Raw genomic sequence first — 17050 nt, 5'->3', positions numbered from 1 at the left:
TTCTTTTCTGCATGTCATGCATTGCTTTTCCTCATTTCAACTTGCCCCTTTTTTTCTTTTTTTCTGTTCTGTCTTTGTCTTATTTTTTTTTTAGGGCCAGTATTTGTGCTATGCAGTGCATAGTGTAATCATGGGAATGGAGGAAATGAAATATAAACAAGTGTTATTTTAATCTTATTGTGGCAACATGTGTAAGTGTAGGATTACCATGCACATAGCCCTGGGTTTTAATACAGGATATTCCATACAATAAATGCAATACAATGCACATTGACTCTCTTCAAGAGGAATCTTGATGACTGGATGGGAGATCATAGGTTTTACCCCGGGTATCACTTCTGTGTTACTGTTAGACAGAGGCACAGTATACTAACCTCGAAAAAGGGCATAGCAAAATAAATTTAAAATGGGTGGCGAAAGCCAAACACATTCTGGCTAGGCTTATAAATGCCCTAGGGCAGATAGCCTAGTATGAACCTATGAACCTATGAATAGCAGGTTTGGCTGTGCTTATTTCATTTGCCCAAAGTGTGGCAGTGTGCAAACTGGACAGCTAGACCACTCAGGAAGCAGATAGGATGCAGACAGTGAAAAAAAAGAGACTGGATACAATCAATTAATGCTATTGGGCATTGTGCAAACCCACTAAGTGGTGTTGAGTGGCAGTGAACAGCAAGACCTTAAGAATGATTAGTAAAATATGGAATATCATGTAACTAGTCCTGTGGTAGCAGGTTTAAGTGTGGGGCTGGAGTACAAATGGTCCTGGGTTCTAGTACAGGGTATGCAACCTTTTTTTTTTACTGTTGTGACATTGCAGTTTATAGCAATGAAATGAAATATAAACAAGTGTTATTTTAATCTTATTGTGGCAACATGTGTAAGTGTAGGATTACCATGCACATAGCCCTGGGTTTTACTGTTGATCCACTTCCCATTATAGTCACTCTCACTTATAACACCTTAGATAGTGGAGCTGATATTAATTATATGTATGAAGGATGAAACAATATTATTATGTCAGTTGTTTATTGATTTATCTATGTATTATCACATTTATAATCTGACGTATGACTGTGGGTATAATGTGTACTATATCCCTGTAAGCATAATATTGCTATCTAGACTTGCATGGCCTTCATGTTTTCTTAAGACATATATACAGCTGCCTGTTCATCCAATAAACTTGCAACTATAATAACTGAATCAAATTCATCACTGCTTGACATTGCTGCTCCCCACTTACCATCATGCTAATGCATTGCTCAGGGATGTGCACTCCCCAGCAAAATGTTTGCATGATGGTAAGTGGAGAGCAGCTTTACAAAGCAGTGTGCATACTCCAGTAAACAAAATAACTGGAACTGGCAGGAAAGCATACATTTCCATTGCTCTAGACCCATGGTAGACATGGCAGGTGTTTGTGAGGAAGGTGCCAAGTTTAGGGCACAGAGGTGGAGTGCCCAGGAGTCCTGGATATTCACTGGACTCGTAGTTAAGAACCACAGCCAAAGGATTCTGCAGGGGGACTATTCTGGCCCTCAGTACAAGTCTGAGGCTTCAGATAGTTTAGCCCAGGCTGTATCCAGTGTCACATGTATCCCATACACTGTAGAGTAATGTACACATCATTTCAATGACATACAGAGGAGGAAGACGGATACACTTGACTGGTGGGTTGAGGAATTTAGGACTGAGGACATCCCACATCTGTGTAAGTATCAACTACAGAAAGTACTTGTAAGAGTTAGAAAGTTGAATATAGGCAAAACTAGTATGCATAATGGTGTTCTGTTCTTTTCTGTTTTTTTTCCACATCTGCAAGTGATCAAGAGTGCAATGTCAGAGCCCACAGGGCTAGATTGGCGAGAATGAAGGAAGCATGTGGTATATAAGCAGTGTAGCATTAAAAAGATAAAGATAACTTTTTGATATTTTATAGAGCTGTATCAACTTCAGCATGCATATTCCAACTGTAAAAGCAAGCACGCATGCATTTGTCTATAGGACAAACCTATTGTAAGACACCAATATAACACTGTAGTCCAAGGATGTGGGTTCAAATACCACACTTCACAACTATACAATGTTGTTATTTCCTCAAAAATATTTTCATTAAAAGGAAACCTCTATACCAGTGGCACAAATGTCCTGTTGTAAACTGCAAACTGTATAACTGGAACATGCATATGTGCAATATATGCACATTTCAAGAATTATTTGATGCATTCTTTAGTACAGTGTGCATCTATTAGGTGTACAATTAAATGTAAAAGTTAATATAATGGAGGTAAATAACTGTATTAATGCATAGTATATCACATTTGAAGGTACTAATCTTATCCCTTTTTTCTGTTATGAGTAGTTATTCTTATTTTTTATTTTATTTTATGTTATTGTAAAAACAGGTTTTACTTTATTTTACTTTTATTTTATTTAATTTTTTATTTTCTTATTTTATTTTTTATGTGTGGTCAAATTGTGTCCATGTCATCTATGTGTACAACATCACTAAATGAGCCACAGCAGCAGGGTAAGCCAGCCCCACTGAATCTGCCTGGCCCCCTTTCACCGGCTCCAGCATAAATGCCCAGCATGTCTGGGAGCCAACCTGGTAGCACTGACTCTGCTGCACCTTCAATACCTTCACCTTTAGGTAGTCCTGCTCTGGAGGCTGGTCTAGTGATACTTTCCTGGAGCTGTGGCAGAGGTGGCGATTTTATCATCTGCACTGAGTTGCCAGGGATGGTGCATATGGTTGTGCGCCGGACCACTGGTACACACTACTTTGGCTGGAGATGCTGCTCAACCTAATTTTGTGTAGTACTAGGATGAGAAGGAGAAGACATCAGCATTCCAGCCACCAGCAGAATGAGGTGATGGTGACCACAGTCCAGTGTGTGGGGACTCGAATCTCACTCTCTCCCAGTTGACAACAGTGGGCTCTGGATGTCAACACCCTCACCTGAATCATGGTGTTTCCAGCCTTTTGTGTCCATCTCTATCCCTGTCTCTTTTCTTGTTGTCTTGTCTGTCTGCAACTGCATCCTCACCTACCCAACCTACCTGACTAGACATACATGCATCCCTTCCCCAACTTTCCTCTCTCCCTCAAGTAAAAAATAAATGGACACCTGTCCCACAAAAAAAAAAAAAAAAAATCATCCTATGCATAGTTCTCCATTTTGCACAAGTCTATTCTTGACACACTTGATTCAGTCCAATCGGCTATACAACATGATTGTGTTGTGGTCACCCCTCTCTCTGGAGTTGACAGTCTAAATTCAGTCAATATTCTGCACATGTGTTCAGTTCAGACTGTTAAAGAAATGAATAGCTATTGTTCTTTCCTACCTCCCTCCTGCACATTCCTGTCCTGTTTTCCCTTTGTTCTTACCCCTGCTTGCTCCCCATTTCACCACTTTCTTATCTACCCCATTTCACCACTTTAATCTTTTCAAAAATAGAATCACATATAACACACATAAGTTGCTGTAAAAGCAATAGATCCTTTCACTTTTTCAGCTCCATATTTGCACAAAGGTGGGTATTGTACACCAATGTGTAGCATCGGTGAGTGGCAGCAAACAGCTGTGGTTACCCATGTGCAATGTTGCTTACCACTGCTGTGTATGCCAACACACAGCAACACATATATTATAAACAGTTTATGTCATTGCAATATCACTCTGTAATTAAAAGTATTTAAATGTATTAGATACACCTGTATTTGAACCCAGTAACATCTGGCTTGAAAAAATGGAATGTATCAGTGCATTAACACATGCTGCCAGAGAGTCGGTTAAGCAGCAGGTGTTTTTCAGAGACTCAGTACTAACTGCCAGACTTTAGCAATGAGGCTCACGTTTGTGCACTGCTTAACTACTTGCAAACGTGTATCTCACATGGGTATACAATTTGCTGTCATTCAAACCCGCCACCCATCGTGCTATGGAAAACTAAATATTATTATGTATTACTACTGTTTATTCTTAATTTCTTGTCTATGATATGACATTACATGTGGAAACAGTGCAAACTGAAGTTCCTAACTCACACTATGTCTTATATTTACAATACAGCCATGTGTTGCCATCCCCCCAAGCACTGCAACCCTGGTGTCTCAGTACTTTTTCCACACATATGTCAACCACACTACAACATGTAATATCAAATGGTGTGTGATATGCAATGAACATCAATCTAGTAACATGCAGAACTACAACTATTGACCCATACACCTAAAAACCCTTATCTGCAAGTCTAGGGAAGGAACCAGCATGGACCATATCCACAGGGCCATAACGTACCTTCAACACACTTGAAATAACCCATTTTGTTTTTGTCAAGGGTAGATCTTGCTTATTCAACTTTGTGGATTTCTTTGATACTCATCCCAAAGATCTGGATGAAGGGTAAAGGACACACCACCTATGTTGAGTTATCCAAGGCCCTTGACATTATCCCCCATTCATGTCTCATAGTGAAGATCTCCCATGTGGGAATTAAGCCATACAGTAGTAGATGGATAGCCAACTGGCTCACCAATAGAACACACACACTCCCAATGTTGGGGAATGCACCTCCACCACTAGTCGCTTACCATTAGAATACCACAAGGATTTGTGTTGGGCCTTCAAATGTTTGCAAACTACTTCCCTGAAGTGTAGACAAGGTAGCTGGCCTGTGATTTGCCAAGACTGCAGGTGACTGGTAACTAGATGCACTCATATACAGTCACCCAATGATAGTAACATATTACAGAAGGGGCTGACACACAAATGATTGTTGCGAAACTGATGGAATGAACGTTAAAGCATCCAATGTCCCATTATCCCATTTGGCCAATGAAGTACTCCTGCTAATTATGATATACATAGCAATCCAATAATCTCAAACACAATGTTGTGAGACTTGAAAACACATGTTGATAGCACTACACTTTCATTAATATGTGTCCATAGTGGTGACACACACATTCTGCATTGTGCACAGCATACATATGGACATCACATCCAAGACCAGGGTGGTCATACATCAGCTGTATCCTACCTTTATCAGACCACTAATCAAAAACAAAGCTCCCTTCTGTCTATACCTCACCAAGCACCTGTAGCAATTGGAGAAAACAAAGGCTTGTGCCAGGAAGAATCCAAGGCCTCCCAACATGACATACATGGAAAAAATGAAAGAGCTGTCACTGTACTCAGTATCATGCAGGTAGCAGATAGGTGATCTTTGCCTTGCCTACACAGCAGTCTCAGACCCTGCCATACTGGAAATGCTAGACATCTGCAAATCAAATGGGACAAGAATAACTTGCCCCAGGGTTTTCAACCTAGCCTGTGACATAAACAGAACATGCTGGGGAGGCAGATATATCCCCAGCAATTCACACTGTTCTGTAAAATTCTCCCACTGCATGTGAAGCAGTGCTCCTCAATGTCCCTGTTCAAGTGCATCCTTGACTGTTGGTTGGGTGATTGTAAAGTCACCTTTGGGGTGGCACCTATGTCCCTCATGGACAGGGCCAGTTGGTGCTGGTCACAAAATTGCTCTGCTAACAACCATCTAACTATGCTCAATAAGGGTATTTGTCTTTTTACATGGTTAGGCTTCTAAACACCCTAGGGTCATTATGCCAGTCACCTCCTATGAACCTGGTGCTTGCTTAAAGTACTGTGCTCTGTAATCTATGTACTTTGGTAGAGGTTCTGTTCTCATTGTAGTCAACTGGGTGCGTGTGCGTCTAGACAGAAGAGCAGAAGTTTGTGTCCCACAGTTACTGTTCCAATACCATGAAATTACAGTATTTTGATTCTTGCAGATGCCTACACATCCATTTCATACAGCCCACCTAACATCTTGTCTCCCACATGGACTGCTAATGTAATCGACTATAAGTGCACCTCACTCTTGCAAAAGTCAGACTTTTGCTGTGGACCTTGCAGAATGTACTGTAGTCTGTCTACCTAGAGAGGCAAGTGTTCTGATCTCACTGCACTCAGTTTTGTGTGTGTGTGTGTGTGTGTGTGTGTGTGTGTGTGTGTGTGTGTGTGTGTGTGTGTTTGTGTGTGTGTGTGTATGTGTGTGTCTCTGTGTGTGTATGTGTGTGTATGAGCTATTGCTTGACATTACAGAGAGCATTATACACCACAATGTCAAACACTGTTATATTCTCTTCAACAGACACTGTTGATGTCATCAGCTATGTAATGTTGTCTAAGACACTCAAAGACAGACTTGAGCCGTGGTGCTTGTGTAAATTATTAAGTTCTGTAGTATGTGTACTTAGATAGGGGTTATATTCTCACTGATGTCAACTAGGTGCTTGTATGTGTATGTGAGCTATTGCCTGACATTACAAGGAGTATTTTACACCACCATGCAGGACACTGTTATATTCTGCTCAGCAGACACTGCTGAAGTCATCAGTTATAAAGTGTTATCTGAGACATTCCAAGTCAGACTTCAGCTGGTTTGTAGCCCATGTGTTATTTTGCTAAGAAATCCTTGTGGTCTCTCCAGCTGCTGCATGTGTCTCGTGTGGTACATGCAAAAGGGAGCATTATATTCTACTAGTGTTCTGATGAGATTTGACTACAGTGCTGTCATACAACTGTAAGATCTCAATATGATGGAGTGACATATAGTGTGCACAGCATAGGCTTTCAATAACACTGAGGACACTTGACAACCAAAGTTCAGATTCCTATCTACATGTGTTACTAGTGCTTGTGTCACTGGGTTTTTGCATAGCAGGACTGTTGTCAGTGCTGTGCTTAACATGGAATTCCACTTTTCAGACAGGCAACATAAATAACACACATTTCTGCATTTATTTGTAGATTGTGTGCCTTTGTCACCATTCAGTTGTCTGCATTAGCTCCTTCTTATCATCATTGGTGGACTCAATGATTGCATGCAATATGCAAGAATCATCAAACTTGGTAAGTCAAAGGCCATATACTTTAGCCTGAACATTGCAAGTCCAAACAGTTAAGGCCTAAGTACAGATTCCCTGGGGTTTGCCAGTGGTGACAGCTCTACTGGTACAGATTGATTCGCCAACTTTCACAGTATGTGTTCTGTCGTTGAACCAGTTGTTTGCCCATCAAATGACATATGGGTTAATACACAGCTGAGAGGGTTTCTTAATGATACCTGCATAGGAGATTGTGTCAAAATCCTAGGCCACATCACAATAGGAAATATGCTCTGTCTTACTTTCATCCAGACCTATCATATGTAATCAATGGGCTGTGACAACATTACAGATCTCCTATGGCATGACTCAGCACTTTCATGATACTGTTGATTGCACACTTCAACTTATTCTCCACATGGACTATCTTCCCATACAAGGGTGTACATTGACATGCATCCACCTGAGTTGAGGGGACTATTCCTGATGCATGCATGTATAGAGACATCCTGACTCTCCTTGACTGTGATGTATAACAAAATGTCATCATGGACCTCTTATCTGTGTATACTAGTAATATTTTGGCTGTGTGCAACAGACCTGTGTGAGTTTTTAATGCTACATCATGTCTGTTACATCTGATAGGTGTCCTCAAAGAAGTCATCAAGAGCATGCATAATGACAACAGTATCATCTTGTGGAATTCGACCAGGTGAAGGCATTTGACATAAATCCACACTGAGGTATTCAATCAGCTCTGTTGTATGTGGCCATAAACAGCTATACCAACAAATGGATGGACCAGGGTATCACATACATCCCACCTCATTATGTTGAAATGTGTGAAGTGACCAATATCTCAGGTCCAGTGATCAGGTCCATACATCTGAGATGTCTGCTAGGCCCTTTCCTCCACATTAGTTAAGTGATGGATATCACAGATGACATGCACATGCTGTGTCCAAACAGCTGCCTGAAGGACTACAGATTGTGGGCAATCATTGACTCCAACTGTGATATTAGTATAATACAAATAGTATCAACACATGCCAAAAACTGCTGCCACAGCCATGACAACACCTGCATTGACAAGAAATATGGGGTAATTTCTTGATTCAGGAAACAAAATCACCACCAAAGTATAATGTGGACATCACACCCTATAATCTGACCAATAGGTATGTGACCCATGTCGTGGCAGAGATGGTAAGTGGTACATACAGCATGTGGTCAAAGTGCTGACTGCTCCCTTGAATGTAACACAAGTACTGGGTATGTGAAGGACATGCACATCAGAGGCCATAATACCTTGATGGTTCCCAGCCTTCATCACACTAATAACTGTGTACAATGCACCATTCTTCATGTACCTCCCTACACATTTTCTAGTAATGTGTAACTGAAGTGTACCACCTTTGTCACAGTGCATTGTCACACAGCTTATTGGCCATACTTAGGTATTACTTTGGTGGAATATACATGATTTTATAATGGTGCAGAACACAAATCAAGTTGTTATACCAGATGCATGTGTGCCACCTGTTCTTGTGATGTGCACAGTACATTGTAACATCAAAAGTACATTTCAGCAAAACGTACATGAGTGAACTCACTTTTGAGAAAGTGCATTTTATCAAAAATTCACTTTCGTGGAAAAAAAAACCACCAAAAAGACTACACAAATAAAACACTACTCACATTTATGCAGGGGGGAAAGCCCCCCTGCACCCCCCCACACCCCCTACTTTAATATTCTCACTCTGAGATCACACTACAGTGGTGAAAAGGGAACATTCCTTTATCCCTGCTGTACCAGGATCTAATCAACAGTTTGCTTAGTTGTACAATCAACACTACATGTTGATGTACAACTAAATCAACATTTCTACATTCGAACTGCATGTTTTTTTTTTCTTCTTTTTTGTGAAAGTGCATTTTCAGTAAAATGCACTTTTGCTAAAGTGAATTCACTCAAGTATGTTTCAATTAAACGTACTTTCAAAATTCAGACTAGGAGCCATATATATATATATATATATATATATATATATATATATATATATATATATATATATATATATATATGTGTGTGTGTGTGTGTGTGTGTGTGTGTGAGTGTGTGTACAGTGAATGTAAAAAGTTTGCACACCCCTGTTAAAATGCCAGGTTTTTGTGATATAAAAAATGATACCACAATAAATAATTTCAAAACTTTTCCCACCTTTAATGTGATCTATAACCTATGCAATTCAATTGAAACACAAACAAATCTGTTAGGAGAAAAAATATAAAAAATAAAAAATGTACAATAAGCTGGTTGCATAAGTGTGCACACACTTAAACTAATACTTTGTTGAAGCACCTTTTGATTTAATTACAGCATTCAGTCTTAATGGGTAGGAGTCTATCAGCATGGTACATCTTGACTTGGCAATATTTGCACACTCTTCCTGCAAAAGTGCTCCAAATCTGTCAGATTGAGACGGCATCTATTGTGCATAGCCCTCTTCATGTCACTCCAAAGATTTTCTATTGGATTTAGGTGTGTGCTCTGGATGGGCCATTCCAAAACTTTAATTTTCTTCTGGTGAAGCTATTCTTTTGTTGATTTGGATGTATGCTTGAGATCATTGTTGTGTTAAAAGGTGAAATTCCTCTTCATCTTCAGCTTTCTAGCAGACACCTGAAGGTTTTGGGCCAATAGGGACTGGTATTTGGAACTGTTCATAATTCCCTCCACCTTGACTAAAGCCACAGTTCCAGCTGAAGAAAAGCAACCGCAAAGCATTATACTGCCACCACCATCTTTCATATTTCACCATGGGGATGATGTTCTTTTGGTGACACAAAGTGTTGTTTTTGTACCAAACATACATTTTGGAAGTGTGGCCAAAAAGTTTAACCCTGGTCTCGTAAGACCATAACACATTTATCCACATGCTTTTGAGAGACTTGATGAATTGTTTTGCAAATTTTAGCCTGGCCTGGATGTTTTTCTTTGTAATTAAAGGCTTCCATCTTGCAACCTACCCCATAGCCCAGACATATGGAGAATATGGGAGATTATTGTCACATGTAGTACACAACCAGTACTTGCTAGAAATTCCTGTAGCTCCTTCAGTGTTGCTGTAGGTCTCTTGACAGCCTCCCTGACCAATTTGTGCCTTGTCTTTTCATCAATTTTGGAGGGACATCCAGTTCTTTGCAACATTACTGTTGTCCCATATTTTCTCCACTTTTTGATGACTGTCTTCACTGTGTTCCATAGTATATCCAATGCTGTAGAAATTTTCTTGTACCCTTCTCCTGACTGATACCTCTCAACAATGAGATCCCTTTGATGCTTTGTAAGCTCTCTGTGAACCATGGCTTTTGCTGTAGCAGGCAACTGAGTAAATGTCAGGAAAATCCAACCAGGACATCTGAACTTTATTTGGGGTTAATCAGGGTCTCTTTAATTGATAGCAGGTGTGTACCCAAGAAGGCTGAATGCTATAATTAAATCAAAAAGTGTTTCAACAAAGTAATAGTTTAAAGGTGTGCACACTTATGCAACCAGCTTATTGTATGTGTTTTATTGTTTTATATTTTTCTCCAAACAAATTTGTTTGTTTTTCTATTGAATTGTACAGGTTATAGGTCACATTAAAGGTGGGAAAAGTTTTGAAATTATATGTTGTGTTCTCATCTTTTTATATTACAAAAAATGGCATTTTAACAGGGGTGTGTACATTTTTTATATCCACTGTATATATATATATATATATATATATATGTATATATTCACTTTATAACCTCGACATGCTGAAATATCGAATTTCAGTATCTCGAGATTATAAAACCGAATCCACAAAACACCGACAAACAAAAACCGCGAAACCACATAACCGAAAACACCGCACACACTACACTAAACATACAACACAACACTCACATCACAACATAAACAAAAAAACAACACACATACACAACTCACACACACATAAACAGGGGGGCAAGCCCCCCTGCACCCCCCTACTTATATATACTAACTCCGAGATCACACAAACACAACACAAAAGCTCACTCACACACGCACATTCTCCAATCCCTCACACACACTCTAACTCCCACTCAAAACCCTTACAAAACATTCACTTACCTGACATAATACCTACATCCAAACACGGTACAGCGCACCAACAAAACACAAACCCGGACATTACGTAGCGCAACTTCATAACCGCGAATTTGACATATTTTCGAGATATGTCAAATTCGCGATTATGAACGTTCGCTATTTGTAGCATTCGACTTTATAGCTTTGAGATACTGAAATTCGACATTTCAGTATTTCGATGTTATAAAGTGAACCCATATATATATATATATATATATATATATATATATATATATATATATATATATATATATATATATATATATATATGGATCTACCTGACTACATCGACACTTCATAACACCGACAACTACTTCACCGACACCACATAATCGACAGTTCACAAACACGACACCACATACACTCAACACATCATAACAACAAACAAAACAAATCCCCTGTCCAAAACCCACACACACAACACAAGCACACCAAAATCCTTACAAACCAACACTAACCCTTACATACACAGCTATTTACAACCCTAACCGAAACCCTAACCCTAAGGTCTGTCACTATCGCACACTCACCTAACCCGCGCCCTAACCCTAACTCACTTAACCCACCCCTAACCCAAAAAATATCACTACTGCACCCTTACCTAACCCGCGCCCTAACCCTAACTCACTTATCCCACCCCTATCCCTACAGACCGTCAACATCGCACACTTACCTTACTCGCACCCTAACGGCCGTCACTACCGCATACTTACACATCCTTTCCCCATCTCAGTGTTCTCAGCATCGGTGTCTTCCTCCATCGGTCTTCTGCCTTGTCGATCTTCTGGCGCTTTGTCGGTGTTATGACGTTTCGATGTAGTCAGGTAGATCCATATATATATATATATATATATATATATATATATATATATATATATACCATGCACACATACAGGTATACCATACAGGTATAGCACTGTCCCTCCTAACACATCCAGCTGATGTTACAGTTGCAGGATAGTATGTGTATTTACCATCATAGAGTGTGGATGTATCATAATAATTGTTCATCATTCTACCTCTCATATGTTATGTCAGAGGCATGGCATTACTGGTGGTGTTATTCTGATATTGTCCTTGATTGTGGTTGGTTCTTGTAATGTTTTCCATGAGCTTTTAACTATGCCCACATTGCTGGAGACCTTTGCTGAGAGTACACTCATACTCAGGCATATCAGTTTGCACAGCTGCACAATATACTGTACACCATTCCACAACTGTATTTCAGATCTCTGATAGATGTCCTCTACATTATTCATGTAAGGATGCTTATCTCACACAAACCTCTGCTGTACATCAGGGAGTTTCTCCTGTCCCCTTTCCCCGTATTCATTCCTATAATTCATCTGTGTGTCCCTATCCAGTACACACACTTCCCCCTACTGATCTTTTTACATAACGGTGCATGTCCTGTTATAGATCATTAACACAGCTTCAATGAAGAATGCCAGGAATGGGATATCACAATACTCTGCTCTATAGGTATACTGTCTTGTATTGTGTTTGGACCATATACATTGCAGTCATACCTCTCAGCTCTCCAGACACCGCAGGGTGTTCTGTTGTTTTCCTTATCAAATTTGCATCTTTCTCCCATATCACGGGGATGATCTCCAATCTGATGTGGATCAATATTATATAGATTTAACAGCATGGCTCTCTACTATCCTGATTTATGCAGAACTTCCAGTTTCTGTCTCATATTTGTGTTCTTTTCCTCATAACATTTTTGTTTTCTGACAAATCATTGACATGTCATTGTGGAGTGAAGTTAGAAAGTGATGAGACATTCAAGTTTCAAACTTCAAGCTCTTCAGAGAGTTCATGCTACTGTACAACCCCTTCTATCAATTTTCTAAGTTTGGAAGAGTAATATTAAAAATCTGTCCCTATTCTCGGGCCTTTGTCCCCCCATTATTTATGGTTTTATCCAGATTTCTTGCTCTAAGATGTTGAAAGGTATGGTTAAGCTTCATTCTACCACATTTCTCTGTGACATCTATGGCAAATATGTCCCTATTTCTGGATAGATATCCCCGCATTATTTTGGTCCTTGTGCAGAATTGGTGCACTAACAGATTGACAGCTATCTGTGAAGCCCTGGTGATCATTGTGGCATTCCATGCAAATCCATAGATCATAGGTACTCTGCTTTAAACACCAATGTATCCATGTTCACTTCCATGTTTCTTGGCAATCAGCACTGTTGCCAGTCATGAAACCTATCTTAGACACATGGCATTAATACGCATTGCATACTGCCACTCACTGTGCTCATCCAGGCACATCCACGTAAACATGTAAACTCCATGTAGCCTTTGCGAGGAGCCTAAACAGAGTTTATTGAATCCCAAATATACTCTATTTCATTTTTGCGAATATGCAGCATTTTATAACATTTAAAGTAGGTCATTGTTAGTGCAGTGCAGTATGCAGAATATGCATAAATATGAATACATTCACTGAGAAACAATGCACTCAAGTGTATGGATATAAATATCTCATAAACTTGCCTATCATTAAATCACCTTTTGCAAAGAAAATGTGCATTGCTTGGAACTGCAGACTTTCCTGTCATATAAATTAGTCCACACAGAAGGTTGTTTAATCTTCATTTTTATCTTGGTGAGCATATTAACAAAATGAAAACAATCAGTAATATAAAAAACTTAAATTACATAAAGAGGCAAACTGTCTCTGCTGATAATAAGTAAAAATGTCAAGATGAAGCAGCAGGATATCACAATTCAGAAAGGAAACACTTCAGGGTACTTTAAAGTAAGCAAACTTGGGAAAATTCAGAAATATCACAGTATTAAGTTCCAGAGTCACAGAGCATAGCAGGTGAAAACATAATAACCAGTTATTGAAGTTATTCCTTAATATTTCATGTTGTATACCTTAATTAATTTATTTATTTAACATTTGTTAACCAGGAAAGCCTGACTGGGACAGAACCCACTTTCAGCAGAGGCCTGGGGAAAAATGCTCCAGATGCATGTCTTTAGAATGTGGGAGGAAATCCACATGACCACAGTGAGGACATACAGACTATGCACAGATGGCACCCCAGCCAAAAAACGAACCCGAGATCCTCTTGCTGTGAGGGGCAATGCTGACTGCTGCACCACTGTACCATCCAATGCATATAAGGAGTTAAGTAAATGACAGTCATCTCTTTCATGACCCAGGGATCTATACCATAAAGCACCAAACATCCAGCATTTTTTTAAATAAACAAGAAAATGAGTAGAAAATGCAGATATTTCCTGAGCATGGAATTAATAAAACCCACTGGTGGATTTACTGGGGGTCTAGGGGAGCCGAAGCTCCCCCGTTGTATCCAATAACATCTCAGCTGTACCACTTTTGGCAATACAAATTCTTTAACTTACAAGTGTTGTTAAGCACAGTTTAACTGCAAAGATCAAGACATTTTGCGAGATTAGCAAAATTACTTGATCCTCACAATTCAACTGTGTTCACAAGCTGCATTTGCTTACGGAAAAGAAAAAAGCAGCAAATGTACTGCCAAAAGTGGTCTATGTTCACACACCACACTAGTATATTCACCTGCCTCATTCTTTACCGTGGGTTATTTCCTTGTTTTTGCAGTCCACCAAGACAGTGAAAATGGTATCACTTACCACTGACAAATGGCACACCCTACTTGTGAAAACATGCACTAGCACAATCCATCCCTTGCAACTGTCCAGATCTTCACAGGATGTTGATATTTTTGTCCCATATTTTTTGACTGATCCTCATAAAATTTGTGGTTTTCTGGTAAGTATGTGAAGACTGAAGTCACTAAACAATACATACATTTGAGTTTCAGACATCATAACCTTCAGAATATATGCTAACACAAATCCTGTTAGTCTAGCAACTTTCCAAGTTTATAACAGCAATATTTAAAATATGTCACCAGTTTTAGGTATTTGTCCCCCCATGTTATCTTTATCCAGTGCAGGTACCCAAAAAAGTCAGCTTCAAACCTACGCTCTCTTCAACATGAGTGCAGCACTAACCCAAACAGGACTTTACATTTTTTTTTATTCCATACCTCACGTCTCTTTCATCAGAGAACAGAGCCATGCATGTCATATCTTTTAACATTTTTAAACTATGTACTTTTCTGTCTTAAGGATCACACCAGCAGTTTTCACATAAGGGCATACCTGTCAGTTGTCTAGATTTTTCCATCATACTTTTGGTCTGTTCTTCATAAAATGTGTGGTTTTCTGGCATATCACTGAGGACTGAAGTCACTAAATATTAAAATTTTAGACATAGCCTTCAAACATCAGATCAGAGGACTGAAGGAGTGATGGTGGTAACCGCTATTTTTTCTGTTCTGTAAACTAGGCTGAAGTTATACAGCCAAAAGCAGTAGGTAGACCATTTGCTGTTGTGTTTTTCTTTTCTGTAACTCAAAGCACAGCTGAGGTGGAAGGTAATTTCCTGATCAGACTCACAGTCTGACTATCGTGTTTCAGAACTGCTACTGTTACGTTTCTTCAACAAAATAGAAGTTAATCTGTATGTTCAGAGGGCTTGATGGTAAATTGTCCTAACAGTGAGCAAATTGGGCTAAGGAGAAGACTTTTTTATCTACAACCTTTCCTTCAGTAAATAATTACTCATAATTAAATTATGCAAGTTATGAGCATAATTTGTGACACAAGTTATTTTTCTTTTATGTTATAATGACTGCTGCTAGTTAACACCTATGTGGTAGGGAGTATGATACCTCTAGCCTACACAGAGCTTGCATTCCTGACCTTTTTATGAAAAATATTGCGAAGACTAGGAAAAGAAACTGCAGAAATAGCAATGTTATCAGCAAGTATTCTTTACAATGATAATAGTCATTACATTCTTAGCCTTTCCATAAATAATATGATATATTATAATGTACACAAACCCCAAATTCTGTATTTTGCTAAACTTTCACAAATTCCAAATTCTTGGAAATTGTACAACCTAGACATATATTGTTGGAACATTTTGTTAACCAGACATAAGCTTTCACATGACAACTAGAAGTGCATGTTTATCGAGATATTTACACCAATATGGAAATATATGCTTAATTGTATAATTAGCAATGAAAATAATATTGGACATCTCTCAAGATGTATAACTCACATTGCACATATAAAAGTTTTCTTAAACAACATCTAAAGTTCCTCATTATGTCATGCAACACGATTATGACATGTAAGTCGATTTTTTTTAAATATTAAGTACATGTGGAAATATTGTTTATTTTCATAATTCCATCCTTCAGACTTGGGGTAGTCAGAAGGAACTTGCACATCACAGCATTATGGAAAAAGATGCAGGATGAAAATTAGATAAGAAATAATATAAATGAATGTGAGAAGTAATGTAGGGAAAATAAAGCAGATAAGAACACAGTGAATGAGGATAGTGGCAAAAAGACAGGGCAATAACTACAATGGGGTGTTTGTTCTGATGAAGTCCTTGGATTTATAGGATGAAAGTGCTTAACCTTCTGAATAAAAGTTTTTGGATTTATTGTGATGTGTGAGTTCCTTCAGACTACCCTGAGTCTGCAGGATTGAGTTTAGTTCCTGTTTGTTTTCCCTGTTGTGCTGTATTTTCTGGTTCATTCTTTTCATAATTACTAACAGACAACAAGTGATATATATGGACATGAATTTCTCTGTCTCCCAGCATAGCATATCACACCATACTCATCAATAACATGTAATGATCTCAGCTATGAAAATATGAACAGAAGTATGAAAATATGAAAAATAGTGATTTATGTCTCTACTGTAGCACATCCTAGATTATCAATCTGTGTTATTTTGTTAATAATTCCTTGTACATTATAATACTTCCTATTTTTAGCTGGTAAGCTGTTGAGTTAAAGACGCCAGACCCAAAAAGGAGGTATGGGTGTGCTGAGGTCAATAAGAAGGCTGAAACATGCA

The sequence above is a fragment of the Protopterus annectens genome, chromosome 4.part0, assembly GCF_019279795.1.
Source record: "Protopterus annectens isolate FY-2018-M chromosome 4.part0, PAN1.0, whole genome shotgun sequence".
In the NCBI taxonomy this organism is placed as follows: Eukaryota; Metazoa; Chordata; order Ceratodontiformes; family Protopteridae; genus Protopterus; species Protopterus annectens.
The sequence above is the reverse complement of the archived record's forward strand: the minus strand, read 5'-3'. Positions refer to the sequence as shown.